Below are 22,572 nucleotides of genomic sequence, written 5' to 3'. Positions count from 1 at the left end.
TCAATATTTTAGGCAAAATATCCAGATACATTGTATTGCCTTGAGCAGTGAATCGTTTCCACATTTTATTTTTAATCGTTCGATTCCAGCGCTCAACAACTGATGACTTCTCTTCATTTTCAGTCGAATACAGTGTAATGTTATGTTTATTGAGCAAGTCTTTGAAATGTTTGTTGTAGAACTCTGAGCCTTTATCAGTCCACAGATACTTTGGTTTTCGACCCTCTTTGAATATGCTTTGAAATGCTTTAGTTATAGTCTCACCTTTTTTATCTTTTAATGGAACAATCCAACCGTATTTACTGAAAACATCTATAGTCGTGAGAAGATACCTATTACCTTTATTCCATTTACTGAATTGTTGCATTTCAACAAGGTCAGCAGCCCATATTTCATCAATATTATTTACAATAACACGCCGCCGAGTAAAGTTACGTCTTATGGGTTTATGCAGCTCATTAGCTAATTTTTCTTGCCAGTTTTCCTCTTTACCCGACGGCTTTTGACGTTTTTTGAAACCCCAAGACCCAGTTTCTGTTTTGTATTTATTGCATTTCTTGCCAACCAATGTCCCCATTGTCGTTCGGAATATGGAACAGCATCCAATGACTTTACCATCTTTTTGTCAGCTTTTAATTTACATTTTTTGTCATTTTGCAGACTGAATAATCAACATCATGTTGCATGGCTATTGCATCTGTTTTGCCTGTTGGTTTATCGTATATTTCCAATATTTGCCCTGTTTTGGGGTTATATTTTACTTGATTCTCCAAATCATTGTATGGACCAGTGTATTTATGACCAGGTAATACCCACCCAGCTTTGGGTTTTGGGAGCTTACCAATCATTTTGTGTATATCAATTGAACCACCGCTTTTGGGTCGTCCTTTGATTTCCTTTTCATACTCATCCCAATTTGGTGGGTGCCAACCAATTGCATCATAACTTGAGCATTTCGGTGTGTTGTGATATTTGCTTCCAATCTTGACCATGCTTTCACAAGGATAATCTTTGTATTTTTCTAATGTCTTTTTCCCAGCCTTGCCAGACCAAAATTGACTCGATAATATGCCAGTATCTGTGCTAAAAGCACTTTTGGCAATGTCTCCAGATTTGTATCTATCAAAGACTTCATTTGTTGATGGAATTAATGTTCCAACAACATCCATTGACTTCGACGCAACCTTACCTGGTGTACCGAGTTGTTCCAAAATTGTATTCAAATTACCACCATCAAGTTCTTTTCGGTCAGTTTTGTACCTTCTTTTTGGCTTACTTTGGTTGATAATTTATCAAACATCTCTGATCCAGGCTTTTGAACAAAAGGTGTTGCTTTAGAGATAGCATAATCAATAGCTTTCTTCTGCAATTTAGGGTTTCTAAGTACTTCAGACCCATAATATCGACCCATTTCAACTGCTTTCTTTCCCATCCATGGTAATGCATGTTGAATTAACATATCAGCACCAGTTGATGCTAAAGTATCCATTATGCCCGCCCCTTCGAACGGGCTATTTAGTTTCCCTGTTTTTTAACAAATTTGGTTTTAGTTATACCACATTCAGCACATGTACAGAAGAACATGAGCCGACCATTTTTGGCTTGCTTGTAACCTGAAGGCTGAACACATTCAGTTTCTTTCTTTTGTTTAACACAATATGATTTGACCATTTTATATCACTATATTAGAATAATTATCATCAGAGTCAGACTCATAATCCGTCTCATAATCCTCTGACTCAGAATCTGTTACCAATGTACACCATAAACATAATTTTCCTGAAAATTCTGTGTATTCATCACACTCTTCACAATATCTTATATCAACCATTATACAAATTAATTAGATAATTTTTTAAAATATTGGATTATAAAATTATGATTGACACTTTGATTGTTCATGTCAAAATGTGCATTGTGGATTGTTTTCAATATACTTGTACCCTTTTGTCTCTCAAATAAATAATACAAACACCAATAGCCACATAATACTGAATCTCTTTCCTGGATTTCATCACCTGAATACATTAATCGTTTGCCACTTGTTGACATAAATTGCATAATTTCTTTTGGCATAATTAACCCAAAACTATCAAAATATTCTACATATTTGTCTCCGTTTCGATACGCAACCCAATGTGTACCTGGTCCAATCTGTGAATCCAGGTTAATGATACCAACTTCATCTTTTTTCATCTTTTGTGGTAGATTATCTCTGCTGTAAATGCCTCTAAAGTGTTTTATTTTGAGTTTTTTGAGCCAATCAATGAGTTCAAAGTTACTGAGTGGTTTATTTATGAATTTCACAGAATGTCTCCGATTAATGGAATCCCCTTGAATGGACTGTTTTTGCCTAACAACAGACCTTTTCCTTTTTTGGTTTTTTTTTTACCTTTACCATATTGATCCCATGTACCGAAAAATGGAGGCGGCCTATAATTAACTGGTAGGACCAAACCACCATCTTTTTTGGTTGTGTTTGGAACAAAAACTGGGACCGATCTTCTGGATCTACTTCTATCCACCTGCAACCCTTTACCCATTAATGCATTCAAAACCATTGGATTGCCAATTGAAGCCAATAATGTCCCCAAAAAACCTCCTGATTGTGTCTTAGTTGGTTTAATTACAATCTGTCCACCAGTATGTATTGCATTGACAATTTGCTTCTTTTGTGCTTCAGTGGGCCAATCTTTGTATTTTATTAATTGATCAATTTTATTTTGAGGAATGAGGAAACCACCAACTTGTCCTCTACCAAATATTTTATTGACTCCAACATTTGCAAGCCCAGAAAGTGCTCCAGTAGCTAATGGTCCAACTGCTTTTGCTGCCATTGGTAGTAATTTTGTGCCAATTTTGAATAATGATGACCAAAGACCGCCTCCTTGTTGTACAGCTTTTCGTATCTGTGTTTTGCTTATTTTAATATCTGCTCCAGTTTTGTTTTGCATTGCCTTTTTCAACCTATTTATTTGTGTATTGGTTAACATCAGCTGATCCGGTCCAGTTAATTCAGAATTTGATAATCTTATTGTTATTGCTGAATTGTTTTTTAATGCTTTTGCTAGTTTATCTTTTTGCCCAATTGATAGGTTTACTCCATGTGAATGATAAGTTGTCATATCTTTTATATAACTAACGTTACATTAAAAATTTATTCCATTTATCGAAACAATAGTTTGCCATCCTTCTGGATGAGTTCAGCTTCTTGCTCGTATAATGTCAATGCATAAACTGAATATGCAGCGTTTGTTGTACCAGATAATTCATAATGAAATGTCAACTTTGTGGTACCATCTTTGATATCCATTTTTTGTTTTGTTAAATCGAAATATAAGAATGGAAATATTGTTTTGAAATTGTTGACATTCAATAAAGTTCCTTGACTGTACTCATTGTTTGCATGCACATATTTGAGAATATCTCTGTAAACTCTGGTTGGTTCAGCTTCCGGTGTATAATGAACATCAGGATATTCATCGCCATTTCCAACTGTCAGATGACAATTTGACATTTTCATATCATTTGCTACATTGAATGTATTGTACAAAAATGGATTTGCTGTTTGTGCTCCAAGATTTGCATCATTGATAATGAAAACAAACACATGTCTTGGCTTTGAAATACCACTTGTTATCTGAAAATTACCACTTCTTTGTGTTGATGAGTCGCTTCTTTTCACATTTTCACGCAAATAAACCCATTTATGTGGCTTCAAAAACTGACTCATATACAGTGATTGCCCCTCTGAATTGAAAGTTATTCTTGGTACAATCAACTCCATTCTGGTAATAATTACACGACAATCAGCCCCAGCTCGCCATATTAGAATAGTATCAGATTCAATCTGCAAATTTAATTCCAATCTTGTTGATGGTAATAACTCATCCATCAATGCTTCAAAGAATGAGTATCGATTCAATGGTATTTCTGTATTGACAACCACTGATATTATGCCACGAGTATGTCATTGAAACTCGATCAACAGCTAGCTCATGTCTCATTGTTGTGTCAAGCTTCAATGGTGGATCAAATTTGATAATAAAGTCTTCAGGCCGACTTCTGCCTATTTTTTGTCGGTTAACAGATGAAATATGTATCGCCCTTTCTTGCATATATTATTTGATTATATATTGTTGCAATAAATCAATGAGTTGTTTGTTGTTTATCAAGCCAAGTTGATTCAATTTATGGGCTATTTGTGAAAATTCCTCTTTGACTCCATTATTGCCAGCCAAAATGGATCCACCAAGCAATTCCATTCTGTTAATCAAATCATTAGGATCATTGAAATAAACAACACCAGAGCCCAATTTCTTGAATTTTTTGCTGGATTTATGGATTGGAATCTCACTGAGTTGGTTCAATTCATCAAATACCATTTTGGCAATATCACTGTATTTCTTCTTTGAATTAAATCTCTTGGTCAATAAATCGATTGTATCGAAATCAACCTTTTTGTCCATAACTTTGCGTTTATCTTTTGTTGCCACAAGTCTGAGTTGTCCCATTAATTTTGGAATATCGATCATGAGTCCACCATATTTCCCAGAAGATGATATTTTGTATGCATTTCTCTTTGGTTGAGTATAACCAGAACCTTTTTTGATGGTTTTCATTCCTTCTGGGATTATTTTAATGCGCCCTCTGTATTTTTGCAATAATTTTATATCTTCATCTATTTTATCAATTTTGTCTTTATTCTTGGTCTTTCCTTGGCCCTTGGATAAAGGACCCTTCTTTATTCCAAGTTTTTTCAACATTTTGCCAATATTAGCATCGTAATCCTTGATGTCAATATCTCCTTGCATAGAAGCTTGGAGAACAGAACTCGGAGGTGCAAGATCGTATTGAATCAATTTTTGGAACTCATCATCATCAAAACCAGCATCCAAATTTGATTCAACATCAGGTGACATCATTGCTGGTTGATAGCCAATTGGTAACTTTGATTCTGGTAATTGTGGTTGTGGTTTTGTTTCTGGTTGATAAGTTAACATAGCAATGTCTTCCAAACCTGAAGTCAACGCTTTTTGGTTTTTCTCCAATTGTTCAATCAGTTTGTCTTGTTTTTCATCAATTGTTTGTTTTGTTTCCTCTTGAGCTTTAATAATTGGTTTGAAAGTTTCTGATAAACCTTGTTGTAAATCTTATTTATCATGCTTGTATTCCTTCAATGTATCTCTAACTTGTTTGGTTATTGTTCCAGCCTTAATCTTGGCTTCAGATAGTTGTTTTAATCGTTGTAGATCCATTATATTATTAACTTATATTAACTTATATTAGCTTATCTAATGTATTGATATACATGGAAATCCCAAATTATGACAGACGTGATAAAAACACTAATTTGAAAAGATTGTATGGTTACATGCCAAGTGACACGTTTCGGATGTTAATATGTGGTAATTCAGGATCTGGAAAGACAAATTTATTGTACCATATGCTGATGAAACCACTTTTGTATTATGATAGAATACATTTATATGCCAAAAATTTGGAGCAACAAAAATACAAGGATATGCTACAAACATTGACTGATATATCAAATAGTGTCGGGTATAATGTCCTTGTTTGTAGCAATGATGATATAATTCCAGTAGAGGAATTGAAGGATGATGATGCCCAGAAAATAGTCATATTTGATGACTTTATTTGTGAAAAAACCCAGAAACCATTGATTGATTATTTCATTTGTGGCAGACACAAAAACTGCTCTGTTATTTATCTGAGCCAATCGTTCTACAAAACACCAAAAGATATTCGACTCAATTGCTCTCATTTCTGTGTCTATGACTTTCCTAGCAGCAATGAAAGAGGTCTGATATCCCGTGAGTTGGGTGTCGACAAGGATAAATACATTAAAGCAACCAAAGAGCCATTTTCATTTCTATATGTTGATAAGACCCTGAAGAGAATTAACAGGAATTTTTATGGAACAATATAATCAAATGATATAAATGGGAATATTCAACGAACATAGTTCATCGTCTTCTTTCACAACGGTTCCTCTTCAAGGAGCCGCTGGGCCTCAAGGAATAGGGTTTAAATTGACCCAAAATGGCAATTATGATATACAAAACAAAAAACTTGTTAATGTTAAACAAGGAGCTGATCCCAATGATGTTGTCACAAAGAGCCAAATACAATTGTTGGATAATGCTCCTGGTAATGTACAAGCTGATAAAGCAGTAATTTACAGCAACAGTGGAAGTGTTCATACCAATAGTATCTATCTACAAGACACGCCATACGGGGCTGGCAGCTCCAATGATGTTCGATTATTGACTGAGCATCAGTCTTATGAAAACATTCATCTTAATATACCAGATTTGAAAAACTTTGATGGCCATGGTGGACGAGCTAAAAGTGAAATAATGGTTACATCAACAGAACAACATATTACTGGACGGAAAACATTTTTTGATATTAGTGTTTTAAAACCCGATAATAACGATCAAGCGGCGAATAAAAAATATGTCGATGATGAGATTAAAAAAATACCATCACCTGATTTATCTACATATTTGAAAAAAGATGGCACTGTTGAAATGACTGGAAATCTGGATATGGGTAATCAACAAATTACTAATCTTGGAGCCAATATACAAAATACATATGATGTCGTTAATTTAGGTTTCTGTGATACTAAATATTTACAAAAAGTCTCCAATAGTGACCTCGATATGGACAATCATAAAATCAAAGATATGGCTCAACCAACTGATGATAACGATGCTGTTAATAAACACTACGTTGATCATAACTTTCTCAACAGGTTAACACCCAATGCTCTTGGTGGTGAATTAGATATGAGAGGTCATAAAATAATCGTTCTTGGGAATCCTTCCGATCCCAATGATGCTTCCACTAAAGCATATGTTGATACAGAAATAGCTAAAATACCATCTGTTGGAAGTGATTTGAGTGTATATTTGAAAAAAGATGGAAGTGTTGCAATGACTGGAAACCTTGATATGAATAATAAACAAATCAAAGATATGGCTCAACCAACTGATGATAATGATGCTACTACCAAAAAATATTTTGATGACAAATTGGAGCAAAGTCATCTTGTCAGCAGCCATAAAACAAATGAATTCAAATATCTTACAGATACCGATGAAAGCAGTTCAGAATATAATATCACAGTGTATGGAATAGCTGCTTTCAATCAATCCCCACATCAGAATAAAAAAGCTTATGATATCACATTGATTAAAGACAGTGGAAGTAATGATTACAGATCAAGGATAGGTTTCAATATTTATACTCTTGCTATTGGAACATACACAATTGTGTTTGAATTCTACCCACCAGAAATGACTAATATTCAATTATCATGTACTACTTCTGAAGCATACATCCACAAAGCTGTACAGCGTGATTTCACTGCTTATAGCAAGCTATTGGTTCAATTCAATAACAACAGCAAACAAACTCCAAATTACATCTATTTGACGATGCATGGAACAGCTACAGCGACTCCAGTACAATGTCATCTGGTTGTTTACGGTGTCAAAGATTGGTCAGATAGCGTTTATCCAGGAGTGTATGATGGCTTGGACAATGTCATGTTTGAATATAAAAATGGAGATATGGAGATGAAAGTCAATTTGGATATGAATAATAAGATTATTTCTGGTTTAATAAATCCGTTATATGATTCTGAAGCAATGAATTTGGGTTATTTTACCAACTTATTCAAAACGAAATACACTGGAACTATTGCCAGTGGTGTTTTCCAAAGAACAAATCCAACAAATAATTTTCAAATCGCTGCTGATGGAAATAACTTTTTCAATCTATACTCCATTGTTTTCCAAAGCAATCAACAAGTTGCAAATGCACAAATTTTGATAAATGGGAAAAAACAAGGTGAAACAACCAACACTGACACATACCACAGAATTGGAAACATAATAAGTGGAAGCAATACATTTGATTTGCCCAAATCAAGAAAATTTGTCAGTATTGATTCTATGTCAATATTGGATAATATTGGACCAGGAACTGCTGTTAATGGAACTTTTGAATTAAAAGTATTATACTCTGATTTTTTTGAAAGATATCATGCTGTTAATAAAAGTTGGTTGTCAAATATTGAAACTTCAAGTGTTGTTAACGGAAACATAAAAAATGGAGTTTTTGAAAATGTTCATGGTTTCAAATTTGGAACATTAGGCCCGGTTAAAATAAAAAATATTGTAATTAATACAAAAAATCAATACCAAGTTTCTTTTATCGCCATTTCTTACAATAGAACTTTATTTTCCCAATTAATACAATTTAATATGATAAATGGGAGAAATTTTGTAACTACAAATACAACAATCAAACCCATGTTATTACAAATGGCTATTGCTAAAAGAAATCCAGGGTTTAATAATCCAGTTATAAACCGACAAGTCACAGGAACTTTTGAAATTTATTTATCAACACTATTAATATAATGCCATACATTGAAGATGAAAATGGAAACCATATTCTTGATGAAAATGGAGATAAAATAGAATACACAGTAACTTATGACAACTTACCAGATGAAATCAAATATAGAGAGCCAATACATCTGAATGATGATGGTCATTTGGATACAGAAAACAGACATTTGGTGATAAAAGATGGAGTTAATTCAAATCATGCAATTTCACTCCAACAATTAATTAACAACAATGAGGACATCATCAAACCATATGTTGAAACACAAATACAACAAGCTCTGGCTCAGTTTAAAGCTCAACAAGCTCAGGAAGCTGTAACGTTTCTCAACAATCAAGTTGCAATGAGAATAGGAAGAAAAAGTGGTACAATACCAAAAACAAATTACAAATGGATAAAATTATTGAGTAAAGATGACATTAAAGGAATCAATACATTGCAAGAGATTATTGTGACAAACACATATATCAGGAGAAATGACAGATATCATCATTCTAAATCCGGTTTGGTGTCATCATCATTTGATCAATTGGAATTCTTCTTTGATGTGTCATTTGAAAACTATTATTGCTACTTCAACAATCATCCATCTGATTGGACAATGAAGTATTTTGTTGAATATATTAGGATACAATTACCTGGCAATAATGATAAATAAAAATATTGTAATCAAATTGTATAATGAAAGAATTGCCAGAATTGCAAGAACACATTCGAACATCAATGATAGATTTTCACCGTAAATTGAGTCTTCCAATATTGCCCAGACAGGAATGCAAGATAAAAAGTATCGTAATATTCACATATTTGCATGAAAAATATTACAACACAGGTTTACCTGATGAAGTTTACAAAGAGTTAATTCATGATGGAATCGGATTAATTGGACCTGGAGATGGATGGTTAACAGCTATTCTCCATAAATTATTTGGTTGGCAACCATATATCAGGTCTCATGGAATACTACATGATGCTTATGGCCAATTTTACAACAGATATCATCATGACAAAGGATACATGTACACCATTAATGAGAAAAAACATTCAATTGGATGAAAAAATGCATGTTTTTGGGTCAAATAACTGGTCTCTATTATTGCATCAAAAATAAGATAACCATATAATATATGCAAAAGAAGAAATTAATAATTGATTTCAATCATATTTCAAATCTATTATCAACAGAAGAAATTGATGAATTGAAAGCTTATTACATGTCATATCACAAAAAGATGTGGATGTACAAAAGTGCATACAAAAGATTCAAAAAATGGGAATTCGCTGGTAATATTTCATCCATTGTATTTGCAACTGGTGGTATTGCATCATCGGTTGCAACCAGTGGAGCTTCATTATTGGCAATATCATCGGTGTCTGTCATAATTCAAGCTTATATGAAGCATAAAAAAGTTGAAATCAAACTTTATCAATGTCAATATGCTTTTCAAACTTACGGACATTTATTAAATGAAATAAAAGAAATAATGAGAAATGGACATTTTGATAGAGATGATTTGACAAACAAGCTTACTCAAAATGATGATTTCATTTTGGATAATTCGCCGATTGTCGATAAATGGGGTGACAAATATGATAAAAAATATCAGATATTCACTTATGTATGATTAATAATGTGCATGATTTTGGGGCCAATAATGTCCATAATTTTATCCCAATAAACATTGTATAATTTGATTGTTTTTTTGGATTTTGTCAACTCAATTTGGGAAGAATCAATTTTCATAAATTGCAATATTCTATGCAAAAGATATTTCAAACTGATTATTCTCTTTCTTTTACCATTGATTTGTGGCAGTATTTTGTTTATTTCAACGAATATTTTATGAATTTTGAAATTGGTTGAACAACTGATTTCAATTTTGTTTTTCAAAATAATTTGATCTAATGTATGCGACAAATGGTATTTTCTATTATACACTGTTTTCTTGCATATTTTGAAGAAATTAGCATGAAAATTGATGTATTCTGTTTTGTAATCTTCAACAACAACTTGTCCACAAGCAACACACGTTATTTGACATTCCATGTTTCTCAAATTTTGTGATTCACAACATTCAGGCATTGATTGTTGTGTTTCAACTTTGGATTCATCATGATATCCACAAAATTCACATTCATCTTTGCAATACAGGCTTTGACACAGAGATGATTCCACCTGCGGAGAAACATCTTTTGTATCATTCAAATTTGTTTCCATTTTTGTATAAATATAGTATATAATATAATTACACAAAAATGTTTTCAAAAATATTGAAATCAAAAAGAATGATACAAAGTCTCGAAATCAAATATGTGACAAAAAATAAACCAAATACCTCATCACAAAAGATGAGTCAAAGTCTTGAAATAAAATATTTACCACAAAATATGAATAAAAGTCTCGAAATAAAAATATCGAAATTAAATGATTGCCAAAAAGATTAACACAATTTTTTGCTGCAATGTTTTGATCACAAAGTTTTGTTTACCAATGTTTGAATGCCATCCTGGATGGATGTGTATTCCAATGCCCATAAGCATAACTGTAAATTCCATCTGGATGCAAATATCGTTTATCATCAAAACATGACAACGATGTCTTGTTGATTGTGTAACTACCCAATTGATGATTGTTGCTGCGGATTGTTTTCATTTGGTGAAATAATTGTTTCTCATCAAACAACACATCTTTGTAATCAGAATGTTGAATTTCATTTTTGATCACATTCTTTTTGATACCTTTGGCTGTTTTTCCACCGTTATTGTTTTCTTTGATATATGAATACATTTTGGATCTCAATCCAACGAATTCAACAATTGGCACACCAGCAGCTTCATCTTTGAATTTACCAATCACTTTCTTGTTAGTTGCATCAAAATATTGATGATTTGATGGATAAACCGAGTTATCAAACATTTCTTTTTTATTCCAAAAATCTTGATACACATCTTCGGCTTCAATTTCGTATGTCAAACTATCAGTATCCGTAAACAGTAATTTAGCTTTGTTACCATACTTCTTTTTAACGAAATTGTAATGGAAATCGTACATCAATGTTTTGCTCAAATCAAGGATACACATTCCAACATATGCTGGTCTGTTGAGTGTCAACGATTCCTTTATTTTATGGACTGCAACCAAGTTTTCATTAAAGATTTTGCTATTGATGAATGTTGGTTTGGAAGTCATTTTCATCAATTGTTTCTCATTAGTCACCAGTTTAATGTCTTCCCGTTTTCTGATATTCTCCATTGTTTTCCCAAAGACACTATTGTTCATCAGTTTGAAGAAATCTTTTTCAAAAGCATTCTTTGCATTAGTTCTTTGACGTGTATTGAAATCAATGTATGTTTTCAACCAAGGTGATTGGTCAAATGATAGAACACGATAGATTTTAGTCAATTTCAAACCCAATTCACGATACAATTGTAGATTACGATAATGTAATACATATTTTGATTTCTTTGACAATGTTGGAATCAGTTTTTTGACTTGTCCACTTTTGATTCCAAATTTATCTGCAATTCTTTTACAATAATCTGACAGCATATTTGGTGTCACTTTGATTTGTTCAGCAGCACATGGATAATCATTGTGTTAATCATGTAATTCATTTGGGTAATCCAAATCAACTTCTAACAAATATCCAGTCTTATTATCTTTGGGAATCGTTTTCCAATTAATGTTTTTTATTTGCTGTTTATTCAACCATTTGAAATTCCCAGTTGGAAGATGTTGTGACATAGCCCATCCATATAGATTGTTGGCATCCAAATACATGATATGTTTACTAGGTTCATTTGGATTCCAATTTTGCATGTATTTGTTGTTTGCTTTGCCGTATCTGTTGGCAATATAACTGATTCCGCCTCTCATTCCTTTTTCAACGAATTGATACATATCCACATCACTAATTAATTCAAGTTGGACTTCAGTCATTTTCAACATTGCACCCATGATAAACCCGGTGATGTAAAATAATGACATGGATCCAATCTATAGTATTCCAAAGATGTTTTCCTGAAATTTTCAAATACATCAGCCAGCAATAATACATCAGATTGGAGATATAAATCATGGTATTCACCCATGGTTTTCAATTGAAATGTATTCCAAACATTTTGTGCATGACTGTATTCTTCATCAGAAATATGTGTATTATTCATTTGACTGTAAAATTCATCTTTGGTTGGTAATTGAGTATCATTGAATTTATCAAAATTACTCATATAATCATACAGATAAACTCCTTTTTGTTTCATTAATTGCAGTTTTTCACCTTTGAAGACTTCATTGGTATATTTGTATGCATCTTCTGGTAGATTCTTTACAAGATTAGCCAATGATTGATTCATAAACTGAAGACTGTCGATAAATACTAAATTATAACCCAACATGAAGGCCATGTATTTCTCCATATTATTTGGGATTACATTAATTTTGTGTTGTCTGGTTTCACCTTTTCTATCCACATAAGTATTGGTCTCAATAATTTTTACCAATTTCTTGCATTATAAAATGACTATCATATCCTTTCAAATTATGAAATATTACAGGGATTTTGTTAGTTATTGTAAAATCCCTGTTACATTGATTATGGGCTGAGCCACGGAATTCGCCATTAATATGACAATGATCTCTGACACGTTTATCTGTTTTCTGGTATTTTTTACCACAAATATGACAAGATGTTGCTTTTTGGAATTTGTCTTCATCTTCTGGAGACATAACTAATGGTTTATTGAATTTGTATTTAATAGTTTGTCTGCAATATTTGACTTCATCAAGCATTGCTTGCATAAATTTGTAAACAGCTTTTTCTCCACGATAATATTTTATTGGTTTGGAATATTTGTCATCATAGCAGCAAACAACTTTGTAACCATAACCGCAATCAGTGTGTTTTTGATAAGCTTCAGTAAAAGATTGTTGGTTAGATTGATTACAACCATGAATTGGTTCAGTGATTGCTTCAAAATCTGCGTATATCACGAATGGCGCTTGCATTTGTTTATTATAATTTGTAAATTTTATTTTTGAGCCAACTTCAGGCATTTTGATTGATTGTTCACCATTGATTTCAATACATACTTCCTTGTGTTTCAACAATATTTCTTCCTTGGAGAAACATTGAAGGCAATGCATACAAAAATGTTTCTTATTTTTATTTCTTGTTTTTCGATACATAAATCTATTAAAATTTTTAATATAAACATAATGTTTGTTTTCATCATCTGAGATTAACAGCAAATTCAATACATCATCAAACTTTTCTTTTGAAACATAAATTGGATAAGTTTGTTTGTTTTCATAACCGAATACGTTGATGTTAATATTGTTTTGGGTTTCAATTTTGTTGTATTGTTTGACTGAAACAGGGAATTCAATTACTTGGTAATCCAATTGTGGCATGAATGCTTTATCTGTTTTTTTGATTCTTTGTGGATCTTTAATTTGTGGATTTAAATGTCTAACGTGACACCATCGAAAGCATTCATTGTCTTTATTCTTGAGATTAATCAATCCACTTTTGTTATGTTGTAGTTCAGTTGGAAGTTTAATGTAAGAACTTCCAGTAAGAGGCTCATATTTGATAATATTGATGTAATGTACATTGATTGATTTAATTATCCAAGCTGAACCTTCACTAATCCATTTGTGAATATCATTCATAATTTGTTCAACATTAACATCCAAAGATTCTTGAAAATCATTGGCATTAGTTATTGTTTTTGGTTTACTATTAAAATATCCAATTCTGGAGACAGTTTGGTTTCCTTTTTGTTGTTCAAAATAAATTGTCAAAGTTTCAATAAATTTAATTCCTTTCATTTGAGTTAATAATTGTTTCATAAAATGAGCAATCGCTAATCTGGTTGAACTCATTTGAATCAAAGGATCTGTTTCATTTTTAATTCCAACTTCATAAGATTTTGTATATCCCTTGAATGCTCTTGCAACTTCTGTGATTTGGGTTCTTTGTGTTGGAATCGGAGTTACTTTCTTTTTTCGAGGCATTGAAATTGGACGTCTGGGTATTAATTGATTATCAAATGATACTTTTTTCACTCTGGGTGCAGCTTTGGGTTTATCAGCAAATTGAATCGGAGGTGGAATTATGTTGTTTCTCGGCAAAGGTTGAGGTCCATCTCTAAATTGAACAGGTGGTTTGATGATTGTATTCTCATAATTTTGCACCATTTGTTTGACTGATTTTCTTGGTTTTGGAATCGGTTTTTGTTTAGCAAGTAATAATTCTATCAATTGGTTTTTTGATAATTTAGCTAAATTAGATTTGTTCATAATATTATATGTTATATTATTTTTTCGTGTGCGTCTGTTTTGCGATTCCAGGTTTGGCATAGATGAATGAAGACTGGAGGCAACATTCACACCAAGATTTTGCGTAGACGGAGTACTTGGTCGGCTCCTTTTTTGTGTTATTTTATTGTGGGACATGCCCTGAATACTCAATGTATTGAATACTCAGGGAATATTTACACAATATTTACCAAAATTCAACGTTTGGTAAATGTTCTTGAAGTTGTTTTTTAAACGGAAAATCTCCATTATTGATTTTTTTCATCATTGCATTGTATTTTTTATCAATTTTTTGTTTCTCATTTTCAGTAAACTCAACGTCTGATTCCTCCAATTCAATGTCCATTTTGATTGATTTAATTGGTTTTTCAGTTTTAATTTCAATCTTTGTTTTATATTTCTTGGCTTCATGAGCATGTTTCATAGTTTCTGAATGAGTCATTAATTCAATATTTTTAATGCAATTGTTTTGTTTATTTGAATCTTTGTGATTAATTTGCATTCCTGATGGAATATCACCTTTAATACATTCATAAACAAAACGATGAACATAAAAGTGTTTTTAGGTAATCCAATTTGTGATAATCTAATCAGTCTATAACCACTTGATTGTAAATTTCCAATTGAACATCTATTAGTTTTTTTATTATATATTTGACCATATTTGTTGGCACCAAAGTTGGTATAAATAGTATGATAATAAAATTTTTCACATTTTATTGAAAGATTTTGTGGTGATTGATTTTTTTTACCACATCTTTCATTGTTAGCATATATCATATTTTGTTGTCTAGTAACAAGCTCAAGATTATCAATTGAATTGTCTTGTTTATCATTATTGATGTGATGTATTTGATATCCATCTGGGATTAATTGTTGATTTATTGATTCCCAGATAAACCTTTGAGCTGTAAAAGTCTTTTGTTTTCCATCACAACTAACAGTTGTAAACAAATATCCAGTTGAATTTAATCTCCCTTTTCTTGGAACCAATCTCTTGCGATTAATAACATATCCATCTTTCGAACATCCATATTTGGTATAAATTGGATGAACATAATATGTTTTTTCATTATGAATAATAGTGTTTGTTGCCAGAATTTGCGTTGATGAATTTTCACTGGCAGAAAAATTCATGTTTGCGTTGTCTGATTTTTTTGTTCCACTCATCTCGGACACCCTATGGGACTCGTTTTGTCTTTAAGCCCTTTTGGTTTTCAAATTCATGTCCAAATTACCCTCCAAAAAGACATCAACCATTGTTGAATTCAAAACATAGTCAAACAACCCTTGAATTCATTGATGATTAATCATTGTAAAGTGGAAAATTAATGTCATCCAAATCGTTACACATTCTGTAAAACATCTTATTGATTATTTTATTTTCTGTGCGTGTAAACTCACAATCATTGTCTTCCATTGGTGGAAATTCCATTAATCTATTGACTGTTTGCAATTCTTCTTCAGAGTATGAGCTGTTAAAAAAGGCTTTTCTGGCTTTGTGCATGTGTTTCATATTTTCTGAGGGTGTGACTAAGGACAGATTTTCAATAGAATTATTCTGACGATTGGAATCAATATGATTAACTTGCATTCCAGGTGGAATTATTGTTTGATTAACGGCTTCATAGACGAACCGATGTGCTGGGCATGTATTGTATGGCCCCGGAGAAATTATATAATAACCATTTTCAGATAAGTATCCTTTTCTAGGTTCTAATCTTTTTCGATTGATTATATAACCATCAGCAGATGTTGCATAGTTTTGAAATGTTGGATGAATAAAATATGTTTTATCATTATGATCAAATTGGTTGTTCATATAAATTAGATTACATAATTTTTCGAAACCGGTTATAATCGGTTTTTTTCTTCATCATTCAAATCAGCGATTGATGAGTTGGTTGGATTTAATCGATGATTGTTTGTGAGTTGGGGGTCAGTTGGGTGTCATTTATGAAAGTGAGGATTTAGGTTTTTGAAAAACCGAGGATTTAGGTTTTTAGGTTTTTGACGTCTCCGTTGCAGGAGTTAGGGTTGAATTCAAAGGCTGAAATAGTATTTTATGTAGTTATTGGGGTGAGATAATGTGTGGTTTATGGGGGTTTGGAAAAATATTGGATTTATAAGGATTTGTATGGAATTTTTTATCATTTTTTGAAACGTGAGTTGATACCCTCATATATCTAACTACTTGCAAACTGACATTGGAAGAATCCCTGTTTACTGTCATATGACCGGAATTGATGGGTGCGGAGATGGAGGATGGACGCTGGTCATGAAAATTGATGGTAACAAGGTAAAATCAACAACGGGTTGTGGTTTTTACCAATCCACCCTTGGTCCGTAACTGATATTATTTCTTTCTCAGTGCGCTAGCGGACAAAATTCTGTAAATCATGCAGTCTAATTGGTTCCGGGGTCGGAGGGAATTTTTCGATCTTGCCTTGTTCCAAGACCTAAGCGTTGTTTTCTTGTAGAAGAAATATAAATGTTATTCACTGGCCTAGCTAAGCCGCACGGTGTTGGGAAATAACTGTGCATGCCCTCTACTGGACCGCCCGAGGCCGCACTCAAGACCTCGGACACATTTTTTTTTTCAGTGCGGACCTTCCGGCCTGTGAATTACATATATTTAGTAACTAAAATAACTGCAAGCCTGATCTGACTGCTTTTTCTGAGTCAAAGGAACAACAACAAACACCAAAAAAAAAAAACATTACGTATGATAAGGAGCATGCTACAGCTCCACGGTAAGAACAATAGCCTGGGGCCATGGGGCAGACGTCATCTCGTTCCCAGTGCCCACGGTTCTCTTAGTCAGTGGTTTAAAAAATAAACCGCGAGGGTTCTGGGAACTCATCAGCATGGCGTAGCCCCAGGCCCCAGGTATGGTGACCGCTACTTTAATAACACCAACTCGACACTGTCAAAAAAACTCCTTAACAAACTTAAATTGACGTTCAATTTAGCGCGATTGACGCAACACGGTAACGGGATTCAGCAAATTAAAAAGGTTTTTTTGAAACATTTTTAAGCGGCGACTTCGTGTTTTCTTTTGTAGTCAACGTTTCACTACGATTCCAAATTCTGGAGCAACAAAACCGAGTTCAATCGTCCTGGAGGTGCAACGGGGTTTGACAACCAGAAAACCAAGTTACCGAGTTATTGGAACACAAACTTCTCCAAGATCTGTGTCGGCATGAGGATTGGCAATCAACCTGTCAGGTTTTTGGTCATCAGCAAGAATGGCGCTTCACTGTACTCTCTGATCGCTGACGGCCGCAATAGAACAACCTCTCTGGGTCGAGAAAAGTGGAAGGCATTGATTGGCTGTGAAGCATCTTTGCAGACCAGTTGGTGACAGCTACGGTAATTCGAAAGCAAGAAACGGTATTATTGGAAACAATGAAGACAACTGCGGTAGCTGCGACTCCAGAATTGGTTTTGGTACCGGGGGACTTTTTGATGATAACAACCCGGGTGGTAATAAGGTTACCTATGAACCAGATAACGGAGAGAAGCACATTAAAACCATGGGATACATATTAGTGAAATAAAACGGAAAACGATAGTGGCTCCTCCTAAAAAAAACTGAGTAGCGAAAAATATACCATACATTTAGAGACTATCGTAGTTAAATTTAGACTGAACAGGAAAAGAACGTTTGTTTATTTGTTGTAGTATGATCATGACATAAAATTATAATGCAGAGATAGGAGTGTATACACTGTTTATGTTAAATGTTTACAGTAAGCTTGTGGACAGCAAGTATCATGAGAAAGCCAACTCCAAGGCAAGCAACCTCTCACGAAATATTCATAACAATCGTGTTGACGATGATCACTTTCAGCTTTGCTGTCGGCCTTTATTTAGGCTCGAATTATCTGCTTGACAATGTTGCTCGAAACGTCAAAACATCTCAACCCATTTATTTGCTAAGTTTTACTGACTGATGTACATGATCAGAAATTTAGTTAACCCATCTAGAGAATAAAAGGTAAATGCTAAATACAGAAATAATTCGATCCACGCGAGCTTTGCTTTTATCCTTTCCGTGACTTCTACTTGGTAACAAGCCGCCATGACAGTACAAGGTGTTCAAAGGGGTTGTTCTGAGTCACTGGAAAGGAGGAGAAACTAATCGCCTCATGATGCTTTGCGCTTAAAATTTTACCCTTCTCATCGCTTCAGTCGCTCAAGAGGTTCTTCCAAGGAGCTTTTTCAATCGCCAAACTGACAGAGATCAAACTGCTTAAGTACGCTAGCTAGCCACACCTTTGTTTTTGTTTAAATGCAAGATTTTGGCTATTGAGATATTTTCTTCGGAGCTTATCGAAATGAACGAAATCAATGTGAAACTACTAAAGATAATGAAACATATTTTCAGGAACACAACTTACAGTAAAGCAATAAGATTTCGCTTCACTATGCAATATCAATGATTTCGATGGCAACAAAAATGGTGTAGGCTGACTAGGGTCCTTTTTGTCCTTCTTTAAGTTCAATATTTCGGACCTCATTTTAATTGCAACCCACAATTTTTATCTTTAATTTTGCTAGTTGTTGTCCTGTGCACAGAATAATATATTGGAGACGTTTTTATTAGAAAATAATAAAGGTGTGGACATCATTGTTAACCTGCTGAGTTATACCTTGAATCCAGTGGTAATTTTTCCTAAAGTTAATATTAAGAACAACTGCTTTAAACTGAAACAAGCACACACGATCATACAAAGGCGGAAAGAAGTTCGAGAGGTACTGAAGTGGAATCCTTTAACTCTTTCTCTTGATTGCTAATTTTTTAAGTTGCTTTCTTATCATAATTAAGTTTATTGTAAGCACAGTTAAAAGGAGAAATGAGCTTGTCTCCCACCTTTGCGCACCATTTTCTTATGTTTGTCTTTATAAATGCTAATTGCTGTGAAGATATCCGCAAATTCAACTTTAATTATTCTTTCTAATTAACACATGGCAAAAAAAAATTAATTCAAACAAAGTATAAAGAATATATCATGAAAGCAGTCGCGACTTGCTAACAAAGCCTTTAAACAACCGCGAGAAAGAAAGGAAAGAAGAAATTTAATAAAATGTCGAGATATAATAAAGGCGGGAAACTTCAAAATGCTTAGCAAAGAAATTGTGAGCTTTTTCCGAAAAAACGATGCATTTCAAGTATATATTTGTCTAAATATGCATCACAGACGTAAACCTTCGTGTTATTTACTACAAAAAGGTTTATCATGAACGACATTTGAATCTTTATAACTTTATCAACATTTCGTGGTCGCGGTTGTTTTCCCTCACAAACTGATCTCAAACTCTGTTTGGTAAACATGTGTTATCTACAAACTACACAACAATTGGAAGAAAACGAGTGTTTGAAGCGGTGTTCATAAAACAATACATGTGAGTAATACAATTAGTTTGTTTATAACGTGATAACTTACCAAATTTAGCTCAAAGGCTTACAGTTAATCAGTCTCTCTTTTCCGGCTGTTTTGAACCGAACCTCAAATGTAGTCTTGTCTACTGTCGAATAAGCTGTTCACAACTTTTCTACAGTTGAAGAATGGACAACGTAGCAAGCAAAACAATGTCGCAAACCGCTTAAATTCTCTGAGAAACAAGGAGAGCGAGATGTCGCGAACACCACTGCATGTACGCTAGCCGAATGGTAGCCGCGAAAAAAAGGCGCCGAAATATCAGCTCCCTCCAAGCTCTCGTTATCAACTTTCCAGGCTACCACAAATGGAAAAATTACATCTATTCTAGCCATAAAGGAGTCAGAATGACAGAATGGAAAGAAACTGTCGATGACGTTAACAAGAGCACACATCCAAATCTCATAAACGAGTTTTTTATTACAATTAGCAAATTAAAACTTTCATATCTTGCCTTCGCTGCATCTTAAGTGCCTTTCAGAATTGCATTTTCTTTCATCGTATTTATTTCTTCCTCAGAAAGATCAACAAATCGCAAGGCGACCATTTTGAAAATTACTCATTCGCGCTATAGTCACCTCACGCCAGGTGATTCAAGCAGGATATGACACAATCCTCGACCAATGAGGTCAATAGAATCTCTACAATCACCTGAGTATAATATTATGCTAACACAAGAAAACTTTAAAATCTAATTAAATTTGACATTTTTCGGACGGTTCTTGTTTTTCTCTGATAATAACCTGAGTAATTATACCAAAACAATTATTTGCCTGAGGCTCAGCAAATATTGGGGAATATTCCCCTCGACAATTCACCAATAATTATTGATATTAAAACGTTAAAATAAACAAAGAGGGAAAGAAAGAAAGCCCACCCTTCCCAACTTTTCATGGATAATAAAACAATAACTGAGGAGACCTAATTAATATAAGCTTCATAGCTTCCTTTATGTCTCCCCGCCATTCAGTGTTAAATCTATTTCTATTATTTCTTGTTTTCATTATATTTGTGGTGTGGCGAAATAAATAAACTTAATAATATAAAAAAAAATAATAAAAATAAGTAATAAAAACTTTATTCAAATATCACCTATATAAAAAGCATCACAAAAATACAATCATATTTTCCTCGAAACATGGATAGTTTAACGTAATAATAATAATAATAATAAAAATAATAATAATAATAATAATAATAATAATAATAATAATAATAATATTAAGGGTGTTAACCTTTCGAATTACTCGTTGGCAGTCTCCATTTACAGTTATTGAAGTGTTTGTACACAGTTGATTGTAAGGGCGGAGTGATGATCCTTGACAGTTCGTAGTTTGTGCTGTAGAAAAACTAATGAAAGTCTTTCAGATGAGCAGCTTGCTGACTTAAATAGCTGACCAATAAGAAAGAAGCCTGTTAAATTATTTTCAAGCCACTTACAAAGCACTAGACATTATTAAAGTTTGTTGGAAGCGCATGTTAAGTGTTTGTTCTCAGTTTTGCATCTTCTAAAACTTTCATTGATTCATTTGTACTGCACTGCACAATGACTCGCTTATTTCTCTCGTTGACCATAATATCTATCGTGATCGTCAGCATTTGGTGTTCGGATGGTTATACTGTTCACAACAGCTTACTCACAGGCCATGTGTTTAAGACTGTTGAATCCATCGACTTGCTTCAGTGCGTTGAGGAGTGCCACATAGATGACAAATGCATTTCCTACAACTATTTCTTACCTGAAAAAGTCTGTGAGCTGAATAACTTTGGCTATAATCACCACTGTGATGCGGGTAACAATCTTATCAGAGCCACTGGATGGATTCACCATGTACTCGACATATCAGAGGTAAATTACACATGCAAATATGGGTTGTTATCGATATTTATCGCACGATTAGGCGCAAAAGACAGTATTATGCCTTACATTCGGGGAAATCAACAAAAAAAAGTTCAACAAAACACGATTTTCTTTTTCTAGTTGCCACTGAATTAAATTCAAGCGAAGTAAAGGATTGTTACGCAAGGTCATACACCATTACCTCAGATGCTTCTAAATAAAAGGGCAAAACCAATTTAGGAACGAGATTTCGTTCCCATATACCGAGCTACTGTTGGCTTTTTAAAAGTATTTATCGCGCTCAGGGCATCGATTTTGTACCTCGGAAAAAAAAAAAGATATTAAGTTTTAACTCTGTCTTTAATCACAATAAAAACCGAATATTTGAGACGAATCAGGCCTTCTGAACACAGAATTACAGTAAGACACTTGCAGTTAGATCTCCGAGAAAGATGACCGACCTGTGAATTTTTTTCTTTATACGGAATATTTCCTGAAACAATATTTGTCATTCTCGTAAC

At 33.4% G+C, this 22,572-nt stretch overlaps 1 long non-coding RNA gene across 1 annotated transcript in view; it reads left to right on the top strand.

The window, feature by feature from the left end:
• Positions 1-22,005: 22,005 nt before the first annotated feature.
• The window catches only part of LOC146463728 (uncharacterized), a 73,266-nt gene continuing 72,699 nt past the window's right edge, over positions 22,006-22,572 (top strand). The window contains exon 1 of the long non-coding RNA XR_014856876.1: positions 22,006-22,060. This is a non-coding gene — a long non-coding RNA (uncharacterized LOC146463728). The remainder of the gene's footprint in view (positions 22,061-22,572) is intronic.

Source organism: Pavona decussata, unplaced genomic scaffold (assembly GCF_977016875.1).
Source record: "Pavona decussata unplaced genomic scaffold, jaPavDecu1.1 SCAFFOLD_175, whole genome shotgun sequence".
NCBI lineage: Eukaryota > Metazoa > Cnidaria > Anthozoa > Scleractinia > Agariciidae > Pavona > Pavona decussata.
Note: the sequence above shows the minus strand (reverse complement) of the source record. Positions and strands in the feature narration are given on the sequence as shown.